Source organism: Mesoplodon bidens (assembly GCF_964165515.1).
Source record: "Mesoplodon bidens genome assembly, chromosome: 7".
Lineage (NCBI taxonomy): Eukaryota > Metazoa > Chordata > Mammalia > Artiodactyla > Ziphiidae > Mesoplodon > Mesoplodon bidens.
Genome location: NC_138164.1, coordinates 56,435,138 through 56,455,403, shown reverse-complemented (window position 1 = coordinate 56,455,403; position 20,266 = coordinate 56,435,138). Strand labels below are relative to the sequence as shown.

At 42.7% G+C, this 20,266-nt stretch overlaps 1 pseudogene across 1 annotated transcript; it reads left to right on the top strand.

The window, feature by feature from the left end:
* The first annotated feature begins 12,153 nt into the window (after positions 1 to 12,153).
* LOC308620779 (olfactory receptor 10Z1-like) lies at positions 12,154 to 13,024 on the top strand (annotated as a pseudogene). The gene has a single exon. The product of its transcript is annotated as an olfactory receptor 10Z1-like (transcript).
* The last annotated feature ends 7,242 nt before the right edge of the window (positions 13,025 to 20,266 follow it).

Here is a 20,266-nt window from a genome sequence, read left to right as displayed (position 1 = left end):
CCAAAAATAAACCCACACGTCTAGTCAATTAATCTTTGACAAAGGAGGAAAGATGGTACAATGGAGAAAAGACAGTCTCTTCAGCAAGTGGTATTGGGAAAGCTGGACAGCCCCATGTAAATCACTGAAGTTAGAACACTCTCTTACACCATACACACACACACAAACTCAAAATGGCTTAAAGATTTAAATATAAGACATGACACCATAAAAATCCTAGAAAGAACATAGGCAAAGCATTCTCAGACATAAATTGCAGTAACATTTTCTTAGTTCAGTCTCCCAAGGTAATAGAAATAAAAGCAAAAATAAACAAATGGCACGTAATCAAAATTATGCTTTTGTATTGCAAAGGAAACCAAACAAAATGAAAAGACAACCTATGGAATGGGAGAAAATATTTGCAAATGATGCCACCAACAAGAGCTTAATTTCCAAAATATACAGACAGCTTATGCAACTCAATATCAAAAAACCAAATAACCCAATCAAAAATGGGTAGAAAGGCTTCCCTGGTGGTGCAGTGGTTGGGAGACCGCCTGCCATTGTGCCCCGGTCCGGGAGGATCCCGCATGCCGCGGGGCAGCTGGGCCTGTGGGCCGTGGCCACTGGACCTGCACGTCCAGAGCCTGTGCTCCGCAACGGGAGAAGCCGCAGCGGTGGGAGGCCTGCGTACCACAAAAAGAAAAAAAAAAAATGGGTAGAAGACCCAAGTAGACATTTCTTCAAAGAAGACATACAGATGGCCAATAGGCACATGAAAAATAGCTCCACATTAGCTAATTATTAAAGAATTGCAAATCAAAACTACAATGAGATATCACCTCACGGCAATCAGAATGGCCGTCATTAAAAAGTCCACAAATAATAAACACTGGAGAGGTGGTGGAGAAAAGGGGACCCTCCTACACTGTTGATGGGAATGTAAATTGGTGCAGCCACTATGGAAAATAGCTGGAAAGTTCCTTAAAAAACTAAAAATTGAGTTACCATATGATCCAGAAATTCCAGTCCTGCACAATATTGGGAAAAGATGAAAACTCTAATTCGAAAAGATACATGCACCCTTATGTTCATAGCAGCACTATTCACAATAGCCAAGACATGGAAGCAACCTAAATGTCCACTGACAGATGAATGGATAAGGAAGATGTGATATATATATATATATATGTGTGTGTGTATATATATATAATATATACACACACACACACACACACACAATGGAATATTACTCAGACATAAAAAAGAAAGAAATAATGCCATTTGCAGCAACGTGGATGGACCTAGAGATTATCATACTAAGTGAAGTAAGTCAGAAAGAGAAAGACAAGTATTATATGATATCACATATTTAGAATCTAAAAAAAATACAAATCAACTTATTTATAAAACAGAAGCAGACTCACAGACACAGAAAACAAACTTATGGTTACCAAAGGGGGAAGGGAAGGGATAAATTAGGAGTATGGGGTTAAAAGATACATACTACTATATATAAAATAGAAAACAACAAGGATTTCCCTTATAGCACATGGAACTATATTCAATATCTTGTAATAACTTATAATGGAAAAGAATCTGAAGTTGTACAACTGAAACTAACACAACGTTGTAAATCAACTACAGTTTAACAATAAAAAAAGACAGGCAAAAGAGTAGGAAACCAGGGATGAAATTAGTTTAAATAAATAAATAAATGCATGACTCAGCAAAGAAAAAAAGTAAATACATACCAGTATTTAATACATGTTTGTTTAATGAATAAAGCGTATTTCCCCTCTCCCCCTCTAAACTTGGAACAAAGAAAAGAGGACTATTACTTTCTGGCCTGGACAATATGTTTCACTTTCTGTGGCATCAAATAAGACACAATTGCCATAACTGCTCCTATAATAGGGAGCATAGAGGAGGAACCAAGATGGCGGAGTAGAAGGATGAGCTCTCACTCCCTCTTGCAAGAACACCAGAATCACAACTAGCTGCTGGACAATCATTGACAGGAAGACACTGGAACTCACCAAAAAAGATATCCCACATCCAAAGACAAAGGAGAAGCCACAATGAGATGGTAGGAGGGGCACAATCACAGTAAAATCAAATCCCATAACTGCTGGGTGGGTGACTCACAAACTGGAGAACACGTATACCACAGAAGTCCACCCACTGCAGTGAAGGTTCTGAGCCCCACATCAGGCGTCCCAACCTGGGGGTCCGGCAACAGGAGGAGGAATTCCTAGAGAATCAGACTTTGAAGCCTAGTGGGAATTGATTGCAGGACTTTCACGGGACTGGGGGAAACAGACACTCCACTCTTGGAGGGCACACACAAAGTAGTGTGCACATAGGACCCAGGGGAAGGAGCAGTGACGCCAGGGGAGACTGAAACAGACCTACCTGCTAGTCTTGGAGGGTCTCCTGCAGAGGCAGGAGAGGGGGCGCTGTGGCTCACCGTGGGGACAAGGACACTGGCAGCAGAAGTTCTGGGAAGTACTCCTTGGCGTAAGCGCTCCCAGAGTCTGTCATTAGCCCCACCAAAGAGCCCAGGTAGGCTCCAGTGTTGGGTTGCCTCAGGCCAAACAACCAACAGGGAGGGAACCCAGCCCCACCCATCAACAGTCAAGTGGATTAAAGTTTTACTGAGCTCTGCCCACCAGAGCAACAGTCAGCTCTACCCACCACCAGTCCCTCCCATCAAGCCTCTTAGATAGCCTCATCCACCAGAGGGCAGAGAGCAGAAGCAAGAAGAGCTACAATCCTGCCGTCTGTGGAACAAAAACCACATTCACAGAAAGATAGACAAGATGAAAAAGCAGAGGGCTATGTACCAGATGAAGGAACAAGATAAAACCCCAGAAAAACAACTAAATGAAGTGGAGATAAGCAATCTTCCAGAAAAAGAATTCAGAATAATGATAGTGAAGATGATCCAAGACTTCAGAAAAAGAATGGAGGCAAAGATAGAGAAGATGCAAGAAATGTATAACAAAGACCTAGAAGAATTAAAGAACGAACAAACAGAGATGAACAATACAATAACTGAAATGAAAAGTACACTAGAAGGAATCAATAGCAGAATAACTGAGGTATAAGTGACCTGGAAGACAGAATGGTGGAATTCACTGCTGCAGAACACAATAAAGAAAAAAGAATGAAAAGAAATGAAGACAGCCTAAGAGACCTCTGGGACAACATTAAACTCAACAACATTCGCATTATAAGGGTCCTGGAAGGAGAAGAGACAAAGAAAGGACCTGAGAAAATATTTGAAGAGATTATAGTCGAAAACTTCCCTAACATGGGAAAGGAAATAGCCACACAAGTCCAGGAAGCCCAGTGAGTCCCATACAGGATAAACCCAAGGAGAAACATGCCGAGACACATAGTAATTGAATTGGCAAAAATTAAAGGCAAGGAAAAATTATTGAAAGCAGCAAGGGAAAAACGAAAAATAACATACAAGGGAGCTCCCATGAGGTTAACAGCTGATTTCTCAGCAGAAACTCTATAAGCCAGAAGGGAGTGGCATGATATAATTAAAGTGATGAAAAGGAAGAACCTACAACCAAGATTACTCTACCCGGCAAGGATCTCATTCAGATTCGATGGAGAATCTGAGATGGAGAAATCAAAAGCTTTACAAAAAAAAAAAAATCTTTACAGACAAGCAAAGGCTAAAAGAATTCAGCACCACCAAACCAGCTCTACAACAAATGCTAAAGGAACTTCTCTACCTGGGAAACACTAGAGAAGAAAAGGATCTACAAAAACAAACCCAAAACAATTAAGAAGGGGGCTTCCCTGGTGGCACAGTGGTTGAGAGTCCGCCTGCCGATGCAGGGGACACAGGTTCATGCCCCAGTTCAGGAAGATCCCACATGCCACGGAGCGGCTGGGCCCGTGAGCCATGGCCACTGAGCCTGCACGTCTGGAGCCTGGGCTCCGCAACGGGAGAGGCCACAAGAGTAAGAGGCCCACGTACGGCAAAAAAAAAAAAAAAAAAAAAAAAATTAAGAAAATGGTCATAGGAACATACATATCGATAATTACCTTAAAAGTGAATGGATTAAACACTCCAACCAAAGGCCACAGGTTTGCTGAATGGATACAAAAACAAGATCCATATATATGCTGTCTATGAGAGACCTAGGGACTTCAGACCTAGGGACACACACAGACTGAAAGTGAGGGGATGGAAAAAGATATTCCATGCAAATGGAAATCAAAAGAAAGCTGGAGTAGCAATACTCATATAAGATAAAATAGACTTTAAAGGAAAGAATGTTACAAGAGACAAGGAAGGACACTACATAATGATCAAAGGATCAATCCAAGAGTAAGATATAGCAATATAAATATATATGCACCCAACACAGGAGCACCTCAATACATAAGGCAACCGCTAACAGCTATAAAAGAGGAAATCGACAGTAACACAATAATAGTGGGGGACTTTAACACCTCAATTACACCAATGGACAGATCATCCAAAATGAAAATAAATAAGGAAACAGAAGCTTTAAATGACACAATAGACCACACAGATTTAATTGACATTTATAGGACATTCCATCCAAAAACAGCAGATTACACTTTCTTCTCAAGTGCGCACAGAACATTCTCCAGGATAGATCACATCTTGGGTCACAAATCAAGCCTCAGTAAATTTAAGAAAATTGAAATCATATCAAGCATCTTTTCTGACCACAACGCTATGAGATTAGAAATGAAATACAGGGAAAAAAACGTAAAAAACACAAACACATGGAGGCTAAACAATACATTACTAAATAACCAAGATAACACTGAAGAAATCAAAGAGGAAATCAAAAAATACTTAGAGACAAATGACAATGAAAACACGACAATCCAAAACCTATGGGATACAGCAAAACCAGTTCTAAGAAGGAAGTTTATAGCTATTCAAGCCTACCTCAAGAAACAAGACAAATCTCAAATAAATAATCTAACCTTACACCTAAAGGAACTAGAGAAAGAACAACAAACAAAACCCAAAGTTAGCAGAAGGAAAGAAATCATAAAGATCAGAGCAGAAATAACTGAAATGGAAACAAAGAAAACAATAGAAAAATCAATAAAACTAAAAGCTGGTTCATTCAGAAGATAAACAAAATTGATTAACTGTTAGCCAGACTCATGAAGAAAAAGAGGAAGAGGACTCAAATCAATAAAATTAAAAAAGAAAAAGGAGAAGTTACAACAGACACTGCAGAAATACAAAGCATCCTAAGAGACTATTACAAGCAACTCTATGACAATAAAATGGACAACCTGGAAGAAATGGACAAATTCTTAGAAAGGTATAACCTTCAAAGACTGAACCACGAAGAAACAGAAAATATGAACAGACCAATCACAAGTAATGAAATTGAAACTGTGATTAAAAAGCTTCCAACAGGGCTTCCCTGGTGGCACAGTGGTTGAGAGTCCGCCTGCCAATGCACGGGACACGGGTTTGTGCCCAGGTCCGGGAAGATCCCACATGCCGCAGAGCGGCTAGGCCCGTGAGCCATGGCCACTGAGCCTGCGTGTCCGGAGCCTGTGCTCCGCAACGGGAGAGGCCACAACAGTAAGAGGCCCACATACCGCAAAAAAAAAAAAAAAAAAAAAATCTTCCAACAAACAAAAGTCCAGGACCAGATGGCTTCACAGGTGAATTCTATCAAACATTTAGAGAAGAGCTAACACCTATCCTCCTCAAACTCTTCCAAAAAATTGCAGAGGAAGGAACACTCCCAAATTTATTCTATGAGGCCACCATCACCCTGATACCAAAACCAGAGAAAGATACTACAAAAAAAGAAAATTACAGACCACCATCACTCATGAATATAGATGCAAAAGTCCTCAACACAATACTAGCAAACAGAATCCAACAACACATTAAAAGGATCATACACCATGATCAAGTGGGATTTATCCCAGGGATGCAAGGATCCTTCAATATACGCAAATCAATCAATGTGATACACCATATTAACAAATTGAAGAAGAAAAACCATATGATCATCTCAATAGATGCAGAAAAAGCTTCTGAGAAAATTCAATACCCATTTATCATAGAAACTCTCCAGAAAGTGGACATAGAGGGAACCTACCTCAACATAATAAAGGCCATATATGACAAACCCACAGCAAACGTCATTCTCAATGGTGAAAAACTGAAAGCATTTCCTCTAAGATCAGGAAAAAGACAAGGATGTCCACTCTCACCGCTGTTATTCAACACAGTTTTGGAAGTCCTAGCCACGGCAATCAGAGAAGAATAAGAAATAAAAGGAATACAATTTGGAAAAGGAGAAGTAAAACTGTCACTGTTTGCAGATGACATGATACTATACATAGAGAATCCTAAAGATGCCACCAGAAAACTACTAGAGCTAATCAATGAATTTGGTAAAGTTGCAGGATACAAAACTAATGCACAGAAATCTCTTGCATTTCTATACACTAATGATGAAAAATCTGAAAATGAAATTAAGGAAACACTCCCATTTACCACTGCAACAAAAAGAATACAATACCTAGGAATAAACCTACCTAGGGAGACAAAAGACCTGTATGCAGAAAACTAGAAGACACTGGTGAAAGAGATTAAAGATGATACCAACAGATGGAGAGATATACCACGTTCTTGGATTGGAAGAATCAATATTGTGAAAATGATGATACTACCCAAAGCAATCTACAGATTCAATGCAATCCCTATCAAATTACCAATGGCATTTTTTACAGAACTAGAACAAAAAATCTTAAAAACTGTATGGAGACACAAAAGATCCCAAATGGCCAAAGCAGTCTTGAGGGAAAAAAACGGAGCTGGAGGAATCAGACTCCCTGACTTCAGACTATACCACAAAGCTACAGTAATCAAGACAATATGGTACTGGCACAAAAACAGAAACACAGATCAATGGATCAAGATAGAAAGCCCAGAGGTAAACCCACGCACCTATGGTCAACTAATCTATGACAAAGGAGACAAAGATATACAGTGGAGAAAAGACAGTCACTTCAATAAGTGGTGCTGGGAAAACTGGACAGCTACATGTAAAAGAATGAAATTAGAACACTCCCTAACACCATACACAAAAATAAACTCAAAATGGATTAGAGACCTAAATGTAAGTAAGACCAGACACTATAAAACTCTTAGAGGAAAACATAGGAAGAACACTCTTTGACATAAATCACAGCAAGATCTTTTTTGATCCACCTCCTAGAGTAATGGAAATAAAAACAAAAATAAACAAATGGGACCTAATGAAACTTCAAAGCTTTTGCACAGCAAAGGAAATCATAAACAAGAGGAAAAGACAACCCTCAGAATGGGAGAAAATATTTGCAAACGAATCAACAGACAAAGGATTAATTGCCAAAATATATAAACAGCTCATGCAGCTTGATATTAAAGAAACAAACAACCCAATCCAAAAATGGGCAGAAGACCTAAATAGACATTTCTCCAAAGAAGACATACAGATGGCCAAGAAGCACATGAAAAGCTACTCAACATCACTAATTATTAGAGAAATGCAAATCAGAACTACAATGAGGTATCACCTCATACCAGTTAGAATGGGTAGCATCAGAAAATCTACAAGCAACAAATGCTGGAGAGGGTGTGGAGAAAAGGGAACCCTCTTGCACTGTTAGTGGGAATGTAAACTGATACAGCCACTATGGAGAACAGTATGGAGGTTCCTTAAAAAACCAAAAATAGAATTACTATATGATCCAGCAATCCCATGACTGGGCATATACCCAGAGAAAACCATAATTCAAAAAGACACATGCACCCCGATATTCATTGCAGCACTATTTACAATAGTCAGGTCATGGAAGCAACCTAAATGCCCATCAACAGATGAATGGATAAAGAAGTTGTGGTACATATATACAATGGAATATTACTCAGCCATAAAAAGGAATGAAATTGGGTCATTTGTTGAGACATGGATGAATCTAGAGACTGTCATACAGAGTGAAGTAAGTCAGAAAGAGAAAAGCAAATATCATATATTAACACATATATGTGGAGCCTAGAAAAATGGTACAGATGAACCGGTTTGCAGGGAGAAATTGAGACACAGATGTAGAGAACAAACGTATGGACACCAATGGGGGAAAGCAGTGGGGGGTTGATGGTGGTGGTGTGATGAACTGGGAGCTTGGGATTGACATGTATACACTAATACGTATAAAATGGATAACTAATAAGAACCTGCTGTATAGAAAAATAAAATAAAATTCAAGAAAAATTTTAAAAAATTAAAAAGAAAGAATGTAGAAAGCATCTATACATGCGTTCACAATGCTACGTGACATTATTCTTAAAACTATTTAGAGAGAAACCAACTATGCTTTGTACACATCAAACAAAATAAATACTAAGGAGAACAAGTGGCGTATTGAAGAGGGGTTAAATGCACTGAAGTATAAGCATGGAGGCTTTCTGGAGAATATGGATTTTTTTCCCTATAGCTTCTCAACTAACCTTAGTAAAAATTCTACAATCACTAGGCTCAGGATGCAAGTTGGGGCATACAAAATTTTAAAACAAGTCTCTGCTCTGTGTAGTACAGGAGTCAAGCATACGCACACAAGCACACACACAAAACAACCCAAACAACAACAACAAAAACCCAACCTCCTGGGAATTCCCTGGCAGTCCAGTGGTTAGGACTCCATGCTTCCACTGTAGGGGGCACAGGTTCGCTCCGTGGTTTGGGAACTAACATCCCACATGCCACATGGCAGGCAAAAAAACAAAAACAAAAACAAAAAAAACCCAACCTCCTCACAATAAAATGATGTAAACCTAAAAGAAGAAATGACTAACACACATAGGGAGGTTCGAGGAGAATTCCGAGGGAGAAGATATTTGAATTGTCTTTCTAAGAATGCTGTTTTTAGCAGTCATAAAAGGGCAAGAAGAACACTACAACTTATAGAAAACAACATGTACAAAGTAGACGAGTCACAAAGGATAAACTGTTTTTTGGTAACAGTGGGATGGTCCCCATATAGGGGAGGTTTGAGGCAAGAAATGCGGTTAGTGAAGTTGCACTGAGGGAAGCCTTATAATCAACTAGCCAAGCAAGTGGCTCTCTAGACTTTGACTGCCTTGCTGTGTATATGTTATACATGTACACTTACCAGCTATATCACTTCTGGCAAATTAAGTAAATCCCTAGGCCACAGGTTCCTCACTACAAACATGGTCGTGATAATGGCACTTATCTCTTGGGATAGCCATAAGGACATACGAGATGGTGTAACTGAACCAGGCAATGAAGCCTAGAAGTTATTAGAATTATCTACTTTGTAAGCAAAAGGTACCTAAAAATCTAAAATGGAATGTACAGTGATTGTAGATTGGACGTAGAAAAGCTGGTAGCAGGTGAAGGAAAGGACTGGGAGAGGGGAAAAGTAGAGGCTGTGGCAAAAATCCACGAGTGAGGAAGTAGAATGCGGGAGACATTTCTTATTCAGGATCCTGGAATCTAGAAAATGTGGACAACAAGAGAGGATGAGGAATCAAAGTAATCCAAGCTGGGTCCTGAAAAATGAGTAAAAGTCTATAGGAAACAAAATGGAGGAGGAGAAGTTGTGGCAGAGGGAACCCCACAGGCAAGGGCACAGCAGCATGAAGGATCATGATGTGTTTGGAAAAGAGAGGGCACTACTGTCTGGTTTGAGTGTAGGGTTACTTAGAGGGATGTGGTGGAAACTGAGCCAGGAGCAGCGTCTAGGGATCCATTTGCGATGAGCATCAAATATTATGCTGGGGTATTTGGATTTCCTCCTATAAGCAGTGTATAGTCATTCACTGTTTTTGACACTATTAGTGACTTAATATATCCTCTGTTTAGGAATCCAATATCTGGTAACGATGTAGTGAATAAAAATGCAACAGATTTGTGACTAATAGAAAACTACAGAGGCATCACATTCACCCTACTGGATAGGTCAACGACAATGGTAGAGAGAAAAAAACAAAAAACAAACAACAAAAAAGATGATGGCAGGAGGACATCTGGAATTTTGGAAGTGAATTTATGTGTATAAAGGTGAGGAAGAAATCAAAATTGGGGTCTGACGGTAGCTCTCTAATGACTGTAACTAACTCAAATAGGAAGTACAGGAGAAAAGTCTGACGTGGGGGAAATACAACCAATTCTGTTCTGAAAATCTTACATTCAATACTAGGAGGACATTTTGGTCCGGAAATGTGCTAAAGAAAACTGGAGATTCCTTTATGGTAGAGGTTAGAATTGCAGAGTTATACAAGGTGAGTGATAGCTAAAGCAATAAGAATGGAAAAATGTTTCCTTTAGAGGAAACAGACTGGAAAACCTCCAGAGGAAAGAGAGTGGAGCGGTCTCAAAGACAAGCCATTTGGGTCTAGCCTGAAGACTGCTTAGGCAGATGAATGTCCCACCTTAGGGTCTTTGAGTTAGCTGTGAAACATGCCAGTAATGCTCTCTCCCTTAATCTTCACCTGTTGGTTGCTTTTGCCACTGTTTTCCATTTAAGCACATCGCCTCCTCAGAGAGGGCTTCCTTGACTCCACAAACCAAAATAGTCATTCACTCTTTCATCACAGAGATCCTATGTGTCTGGTTACCATTTGTGTTTCCCATGTATAAAATTGCCTGGCCCATCATATGCATTTAGTCAGTATGTGTTGAATAAATTCACGACTTCTATAGTCACTTAACCACTCTAAACTCACTTTGTTTTATAAAATCAAAATGAAATTCCAAGCACATAGACTTGTGAGCATGACATGAGACATCTGTCTAACCCCAGCATATTGTCTGGCACATTATAGGTATTAGGTGGGTGCTGGTTATCTGGCCTGAACCCTCTTGTATTCTTTGCCCATAACTACAGTGCAAAGAGAAAACAGCAACCCTTCAAATCACAATAGATTTGTTAGTCCTACAGAATAATTTCCAGCCTATGTTTCTTTCTCTTGCACACTCTTTCATTTTCCACTGCTGATTCCTTACTATTTTTCTTCCGCTTCACCTTTAACAATGACTGAAGTTAAAATCAAAATTCCATGGAGTGTCTTCATGTCATTTTTCTGCCCTTACCTCTTCAAGATTGGAATAATAAATAGTTGAAATAAAAATATGATTTACAAAATTGATCTGAGGAATTGGAGTTTATTCCATTCAGGTCTGCACTTCAAAGCAAACCTCATAACAAGTATACCTGCAAGAAAATGTCCTGGAGGTTTTGCTAAAAAATCCAAAATTTGATTAGAACATCATGACCAGAATATGCCACTCTAAATGAGACAGTGCCTTCAAAATCATTTTGACGCCAAGCTAATCCATTAACCATTATGTTAGGCATCTGAAAAGACCTTCAATGAGAAATTATTAAGAACTTAAAATTACTGACTTGTATTAAGAACTAATGATATTTTAAATCTCAAGCTTTAATTATTACCAAGGATAGGAACCCAGTAGAAGTTACAAGTTAAATTCATTTATGTGGTCAGGTCATTGTCACAATTATTACTTTTAGAGCCAGTACATGGTGAAACACTGATGGAGAGAGGATTTCATTGAAGGAAAGTTAAAGTTCTTTTGGAAAATTTCACTGATCTCCCTAATTTAAAAAAAAATGTTATTTTCATTTTAAGTGATTTAAATGATTTGATTATTTTATTCATTCAGTCAATAGTTTATAAAGCACTCCTGAGTACCAAGTTACCATTATATCTAAAAGAGCATTTGAAAAATGCAGCATCACAAAGTCCAAAGCAATTTTATTCATATTTCCCTCTTACATGCAGATCCAGGTTGGAAAAGAGAGAGGTAAGAATGCTTTTGTGAGTATAATCCAAGAAGATGCTTGGGCCCATTCCATGTCATTTATACAGATTTTCATACTAGAATTATTCTCATCACTCTGACTCCTGAACTTTACTTCAGTCAAATGCATTTAGCATCACTTTCTCAGGCTCTCCCATGAAGAGGTGCCTGGTAGCTCAGGTCCCCCTGATTAAAGTGACATTGATGCACAAGGATATTTTACAATCATCTCAGAGTCCTGACTTCAATAACCCTGCACCTTTGGAAGAGAGTTGCTACCAAGAAGTGCACCGAGAAGATGGGCAATCATACCACAGTGAGCACATTCCTTCTGTGGGGATTTTCCAGTTTCCCAGACCTACAGAGTCTCCTCTTTGTGAAGATTTTCTTCTCCCAAGCTACCATCCTAGCTGCAAATGTGTCCATAGTGGTGGCCATCAACCTCTGTCACAACCTTTACATCCCCATGTAGCTTTTCCTCTGTGGTCTCTCCTTTTCAGAAACCTGTACCACTACGGTAATCATCCCCCACGTGTTGGTGGACTTGCTATCAGACAGTAAGACCATTTCTCTTCTTGAGTGTGCCACACAGATGTTATTTTTCTTTGGCTTGGCAGGCAATAACTGCTTCATCATGGCTGCCATGTCCTATGACCATTACACTGCTATTCACAACCCACTGCACTACTCCATCCTGATGACCCATAAGATCTGCTTTCAGCGGATGATGGCTGCTTGGGTGGCTGGGCTCCTGGTTTCTGTGTGCATTGTCCTCATAGTATTCAACTTGTCTTTCTGTGACTCTAACACCTTCCAACACTTCTTTTGCGACATCTCATCTGTGGTCTGCCTTGCTTGTGACTATACTCCCTATCATGAAATGGCTACTTTTCTGTTCTCTGCCATTGTGTTGGTGGGCAGCTTTATTTTCATTGTGATTTCCTGTGTCTTCAATGGGTCCATAGTTATGAGGATGCCCTCTGCCCAGGGGAGGTATAAGGCCTTCTCAACTTGCTCCTCCCACCTCACTGTAGTGTGCCTACACTATTGGATTTGCTCGCTTTGTCTATTTGAGGCCCAAGCACAGTGACTCATTCCCTGAAGATATGCTGATGGCTGTGACACATACGGTGCCAACACCTCTGCTTAATCCCACTGTTTCTTTTTAACTTCAGTGATATTTTTCAGATCTAGAAACTTCCCTTGGTTATATTTCATAATTCTATTTCTTTGCTGAAACTTTTCTATTTCAAAGAAATAGAATTTCAATGATTGCTTATTGAAGCATTTGTTTGATGGCTGCCTTAAAATCCTTACCAGATAATTTTAACATCCTTTTCATCTTGAAGTACACATATATTGTCTTTTCTTATTGAATTGTGATTCTTCTGGTTCTCGGTATGACTGATTTTTACTGCAGCAGAGCCATTTAGGATACTATGAGACTCTGGATCAGATTCAATCCTTTTTTAGGAGGATGTCCCCTGTCACTGCAACTACTAGGTATATGTGTATCTCTTCAGCTTCCTGCTGAGCACTACTGACACAGCTCTGGGAAAATGGAGTGCTGACACCCACTGCCTCCTTGCAGATGAATGAGATGCAAATGCAGCTCCTGCCACCACCCTGTCATCTCCTTCCCAGTTACAGTGTGATGCCAATTTGCACACCTCCTTTCTTCCAAGTAAGGTCAGTTCCTTGTTGGGCCCCACTGCCACTACGGAGGGGGGACCTGCAGAGCTGGCTCACACTGCTCTGTTGTTGCAGGTGGAGGTGGAAGCTCAGGTCCCCACTGGACCCCTACTCACAAGGGGGGTGCGGTTACAGGGGAGCAGAGTACCAACTAGTACCACCTCACACCTCCTCATTGTCTCATTGCTGCCAGATGACAGAGGAGGTTCATTTCCCTGCTGGACCCCACTGACAGTACCCTGGCAGAGGAATCAAAGGGTGGGTGGGGTGAAGAATACCTCCCTGCTTGGCCCCAGTGATTCCTGCCAGTGGGAGACAGGTACGATTTTTCCACTGGTATTTGTCTGGAGTAAGACAGGTATTGCCAAAATGTTTTCTATTCTGTTAAGGTCACCCTTTTCCCAGTTCTTTGGCTAGCAAGAACAGACTTTTCTTAAAGCTTTTTTTTTGTCTGTGTCTCTTGATGGTTCTGAGTTGGAGGTTTGTGCAGCAATCTGTACAGGATATATGGAAGCAATAAGAAAATGCAGGGATTCAGCACTATGTGATTTCCTCAGGTCCAAAGTCCCTAGGGGTTTGCCTTCTTCTCTGTCCTGTTCAGAATCTTCCTATGCTTGTTTGGTGTTTCATCTAGGAATGTTTTTAGTAATAAGAGGGAGGACCTGAAGGGTATGGAGCAACTTCATCTTCAATGAAACCAGAAGTCTATGCCTTCAAACATGTAACAATATTTTTCCTGCTTATTTTCTTTGTGACAGAAAGTTGATCTAATACAAGTTTGCCTGACATATCCAGATGTAGGAGTCTGCATACTTACTCTGAACAGAAAGGGCTGGCTAGAAAGAAATGTGTCACAGACAAACGGAAGTCCTCTATTGGTGAAGTATTAAAGCCCCTCATTCTGCCCCTCCACAGAGAGTATGTGCCTTAAAAGAAGTCAGAGTATTAAGAGGATATTTGTGACCTTGAACTTCTGCTTAACCTTTATATGCCTCAGTTACATCTTCTGTAAAGTACAAATTAAAAAACACCTTTTGGGGTTATTCTGAGGATTAATTAGGTCACTACTTGTAATGACTGGGAACAGTAACTGGAAGGTAGTAAACTATCTCCTATTAGCTCCTTTTCTAATTCTCTTGCTACTGCTACTACTACTCTTACTAACATTTGACTTGTACATGTTCTAACTCTCCAACCACTCCAAGGCATAAGGGAGACATTATTCAGCAGAGAGTGATTACATAGCTTTTACTAAACCAGGCTGAGATGCTATTTACCAATCTGTTTAAATGTTAAACAGTGTCATGGCAGTGGTGTAACTGTGGTGAGCATGGGTTTGTGTAAAAGCCTATCACAGGTGTAGCACGATCTGACACAAACGTTCAATCACTTGAATCAGGCTGACATTCAACAGATTCAAAGGACGCCAAGTCAGTGGTTCATGCTACAGCAAAACCTTCATACATCCACTCATTTATTAATTTTTCATTCATATATTTTAAATATACATTTATGCTTACCGTGTTGCAGGAAGTGTGTAAAAATTAGACACACAGGAAAAGAAAGACATTGAACGTGTCTATATGAAGAGCTCAGCATTCTGGAGAAAACAAATACTGAATCTGTAGTTGCAACTGCACTGAGTATTCTGAAAAATAATATGTGTGTGTGAGGGGGTTTCTACGGGAGATAACAGGTGCACTTAATTTGGTCTGGAGCCTGAAGAAGGCTTCAAAGAGGATGGGAAACAACATTTAAGTGCATACATATAGCATAAGTTGGTGTTACAAAGGTGAGAGGGAAAATGCATTCAGGCAGAGGTACTGCATGTGAGAGTGTCCTAAGGTGGCAAAAAATATGGACATACATGTGGTTTTAAAAGAATAGCAATGATACCTAGAGGCTGAATGTTTGGGGAATGAGGGAAGAGTGCTGAGAGCTAGAAACATAACAGGGACACATTCAGGACTTTGTAAACATGTTAAGAATTGTTGCCTTTATTCAAAGTCTTTGGGGGATATTAACAAAGGAATTAATCTATTTCGATTTTTTGTTTGTTTTGTTTATTCAAGATCCATTTATTCTCTAGTTCTGCCCACATGGAAATACCCTCCTTGAGGAGGCGTGCCTTCACTTTAACACCTTGCAATGAAAACACGTGTTCCGAGGTTTCAACTAGGAGATCCACATTCTTAAAGCACATTTTTTTTTTTTTTGCGGTATGCGGGCCTCTCACTGTCGTGGCCTCTCCCTTTGCAGAGCACAGGCTCCGGACGCGCAGGCTCAGCGGCCATGGCTCACGGGCCCAACTGCTCTACGGCATGCGGGATCTTCCTGGACCAGGGCACAAACCCGCGTCCCCTGCATCGGCAGGCGGACTCTCAACCACTGCGCCACCAGGGAAGCCCTAAAGCACTAATTCTTAAACCTCATCTAGATTTCTCCCCTTGGATGGGGGGAGAGGACCCAAACACAGCGAAGAACCGCTCAGGACGGCGGGCTCTGCTCGCGCAGAAGACCTTGCAGCTGCCCTGACCACCCGGCTGGAGCCAGGATTAGGGCCCTGAGATGAGGGGCGCCTGCTGGGCTGCCGCCAGCGCCACCGCCCCCAGCTCCTGTCCTCTTCACTGGCTTGCTGTCACCTCTAGTTCCCCTGGAGTTGGGGGATTCCAGACGCTCTCTGCTCACACTTCTGCATCACGCCTGCTGCCTCAGCACTGCTGATCCACACCAAGGGGGAAAAGCACACAGAACTGCTTTTCAACACACCAACGTTCCACACACAAGTTATTTTATAAGCCTGCGGGTTCTTTTTTCATCAGAGGACATTCCCAAGGCACTCTCCTGGAGGACTGAGGCCGGTGCCCTGGGCTCATCAGCAGGATCTGTCCTGAAGCCAGGAGTGACAAGAGCCACACCTGCAGGTCGATTCCACTGACCAGCCGCCCAGGACCGAGCTGGGCCCACGGACCTTGGTCTGGATTGTGTTGGCTGGTCATTCTTGCCCAGGTTCACAGGCCAACAGCCAGTGTCCTTCCTTCCCTGCTCATCGCTGCACCGGCGGCTCACTCCTACCTGCTGCCGTCACGCGCCTGGCAACCTAGTGTTCCGGGGCCAGCCAAGAACTGAGACCCCAGCAGGCCCCTAGTTCCCAGCAGGCCAACTCCCCATTAAACTACTGCTGCCTAGCCTTGTTCTCGAGGCTTCAGAGCCGGGAAAGTGCGGAGAGCATAGCAAGCCGCGGCGCCCCCAGCCCCGGACCCGCGATGCTCCGCGGAGGCGCCGTAACCTCCCACTCTGCGCCCGCCTGTCCCGTGGACCCGGGCGCATCTCCGACCACCGCGACCCAGGACGGAGGCACGGGGCGCGGGGCTCGGCCGGCGGCGGGCGCTGGGGCGGGCGGGGACCCGGGCTCCGGACCCGAGGCCGCGCGGACCCGCCAGGCCCACCTCCGTCCCCGCCGCCCGGAAAGCAATCTATTTAGATTAATGAGTTGTAAGACAGTAAGAGAGGGGAGAGGAAAGCTGGTTACAGTTCTACTAGCTAGGATTCTCCAGAGAAACAGAACCACTATAACGTTGTTGTTGTTTTTATTTTAAAGGAATTGGCTCACACAATTATGGGAGCCGGCAATTCCAAAATGCACAGGGCGGTCCAGGAGATTGGAAATTCCAGCAAGAGTTGATGTCACAGTTTTGAGTCCAAAGGCATCCTGGAGACAGAGTCCTTCTTTTTAAGGGGACTTAAGGCTTTTCTCCTAAGGCTTTCAACTGATTGGATGAGGGCCACCCACATTATGGACAGTAATCTGCTTTATTCAAAGTCTACCGATTTAAATGTTAATCACATCTAAAAAAACACCTTCGCAGCAACATCTAGACTCATGTTTGACCAAACACCTGGTCACTGTAGCCTAGCCAAATTGACACATAAAATCAAATATTACAGGAGTACTACTGTAAAATAAAATATATATAAGGTGGTAGCTGGGGGAAAAAAGTGCTGACAACGAAAATGAAGAGCAACGGGAGATAAATATTGGACTCAGAATGTACAAGACTTTGTCACTGAGTGCAAGCATGTGGAGGGAGAAAAATACATTACCCTCAGGTTTCTAATCAATATGTTGATTGAATGATGGTGCCTCTTATTGGGATATGGAACATTGGAGGGGAGCAAGTTGGGGGTGGAAGGAGATAATTACTTTAGACGATTTGTGCTTGAGACTCAACAGACAAAAATATTTTTGTCTAAAGCACTAAATAAAGGACAGGGAAACAGAAATAAATATGGTAGTCATCAGTGTATACAGATAAATTAAACTTCACAGGGGAAACACAATCTAGTTCCCTCAGTCTTCCTTAACAGGCTGCATCTGAGCACGAAAAAGTCACTTAAAGAGCTTGTTCACTCGCTCCCTAGGAATTCAGGAACCCTGCTCATTTCCACAGAGAAGTCACCAGTTTTGACCTGACATAAGCATTCACAGCTGGTTTGGTCAGGGGCATCTCATCCTGTTCTTTTATGAAGTCTCCTGTAACTAGGCTGCAGCCAGACTAGGAACACAGGCCAGCATTTATGGGTCCAAAAAGCCCACCATCTACAGATAACCATGCAAAAAGAACGTGTCCAGTAATTTTACTGTCTGGTTCCACTTGGTCATCTCCCCTCAGAATGTACTCAGTCATAACTATAATTATCACACTCATTCCAGGACAAGCTGCTGTTGAAGTGGACACAGTCTCAAAAGGTTGGAGGTCCAAAAACCTTAACTTATAGCAGAGTACAGCTTTGGAAAAGATGTGAATAAAATTTTATAGAATTTTCTGCAGAGTATTTTTTCATGTTAACCAACTTGTGTTACTAATTAATAATTAAATTTCATTTTATTAATGGTAGCTCACTATGGGCTTCTAATTTACGTTCTCGTATCAGAAAATCTAATCCTGACCTTTACTAAGAGCTTTCCCATTGTCTAATAACCTACAGACCAATATATTTTGACCACAGACACTCTTTGTCCTTTTATTGTTATTTTAGGGTCTATCATTAGATCAAATACTAAAAAAATTACAAATTGATTAAGAAAATATTTTTCTAGCAAGCTCTCTCTTTACCCCCAAGCTGAGGTGAGCAAGTGAAGCTAGACTAAGCACAAAGGAAAAACAAAGCAGTCTTCATCAAATAGGAAGAGGCGATTTTAAAGGTCACCGCAAGATTAAGGAGAGTGGCCAAGACGTCGGAGTACAAGGACACTGAGCTCACCTCCTCTAGGGAGCACACCAAAATCACAACTATATGCACAACAACCATCGATGAAGAACACTGGAACCTACCAGAAAAGATCTTCTACAACTAAATACACAAAGAAGGAACCACAACAAAACAGGTGAAAAGGTTGGACTCGCGGTATAATCAAACCCTATTACCCCCGGGGTGGGCGACCCTCAGACTGGAGAATAATTATAGTGCAGAGGTCCTCCCACAGGAGCGAGAGTTCTGAGCCCCACGTCAGGCCCCCAACCCAGGCGGGGGTCCAGCACCAGGAAGACGACCCCCAGAGCATTTGGCATTGAAGGCCAGTGCTCCAGGCAGTTAGCAGGAGCCCCCCAGGACCGGGGGAAAGAGAGACTCCACTCTTAGGGGGCACACACAAAATCCCACGCACACCTGGGCAGAAGCAATAATTTGATAGGAGCCTGGGCCAGACCTACCTGCCGGCCTTGGAGAGTCTCCCGGGGAGGCAGGGGGCATGGCTGCGGCTCGCCCTGGGGACGAAGTCACTGGCAGCAGCTTTTCTTAGGAGCTCCTTCTGCTGCGTGGACGCCGCTGCTGGCGGGCGCCATTTTGAAAGTCTTCCTCCAGCTCATTAGCCCAACAGCCTGCAGGTGCCGGCGCTGGGACGCCTCAGGCCAAGCAACTAACTGGGCGAGGACACAGCCCCAGCCTTCTAAAGACAGGCTGCCTAAAAGACTAAAGAGCCCACAGCTGCCTTTAGACGCAGCCCTAGACAAGGCCCTGCCCACCAGAGGGCCAAAACCCAGCTATAACCACCAGGGGGCAGACACCAGCCAGTCCCACCAGGAGGCCTGCCTCTAGACCAACCTCACCCACCACGGGGGAAACACCAGAAGTAGACACCAGAACGTAGGCCAGACCCTACCCTGGGACCAGCTGGGCCCTGGCCCCGCCCACTAGCAGGCCAATGCAACCTTCAGGACCTCCCGGACCCCATACCCAACTGGGTCAGGAACCAGCCCCCACACCGATGATCTGAAACGAGCTCCAGGATCTCCGAGCCCTGCAGCCAGACTCCAGGAATCAGCTCTTCCTGCCAGCATCTGGCACTAACCCCAGGACTTATCTTCACCTGCCAGTGGGTGGGCAGCAGTCTCAGGATCTTTGGGACCCTGACTCCACCCACCACTAGCCAGCATGAGTCCCGGGAACCCCTAGAGTTCTGCAACCAGCCACCCCGTGACCAGGACCCACTAAGCAGCAGCCAGCAGCATCCGCACGAGGGAGGGCCTGGCAACCAACCAGACGAGGAGCCATCCAAGCCCACCAGACCAGCCACATGCCCACCACAACAGAAGGACCCATGCAGCCCTCTTAGGGGGAACCCCTAGAACATACAGCTTGGGTGATGAGAGGGGAGTGCACTGCTGGGATGCACAGGATGCCTTCTACAGAGGGCCACTTCTCCAAGGTTGAGAAAT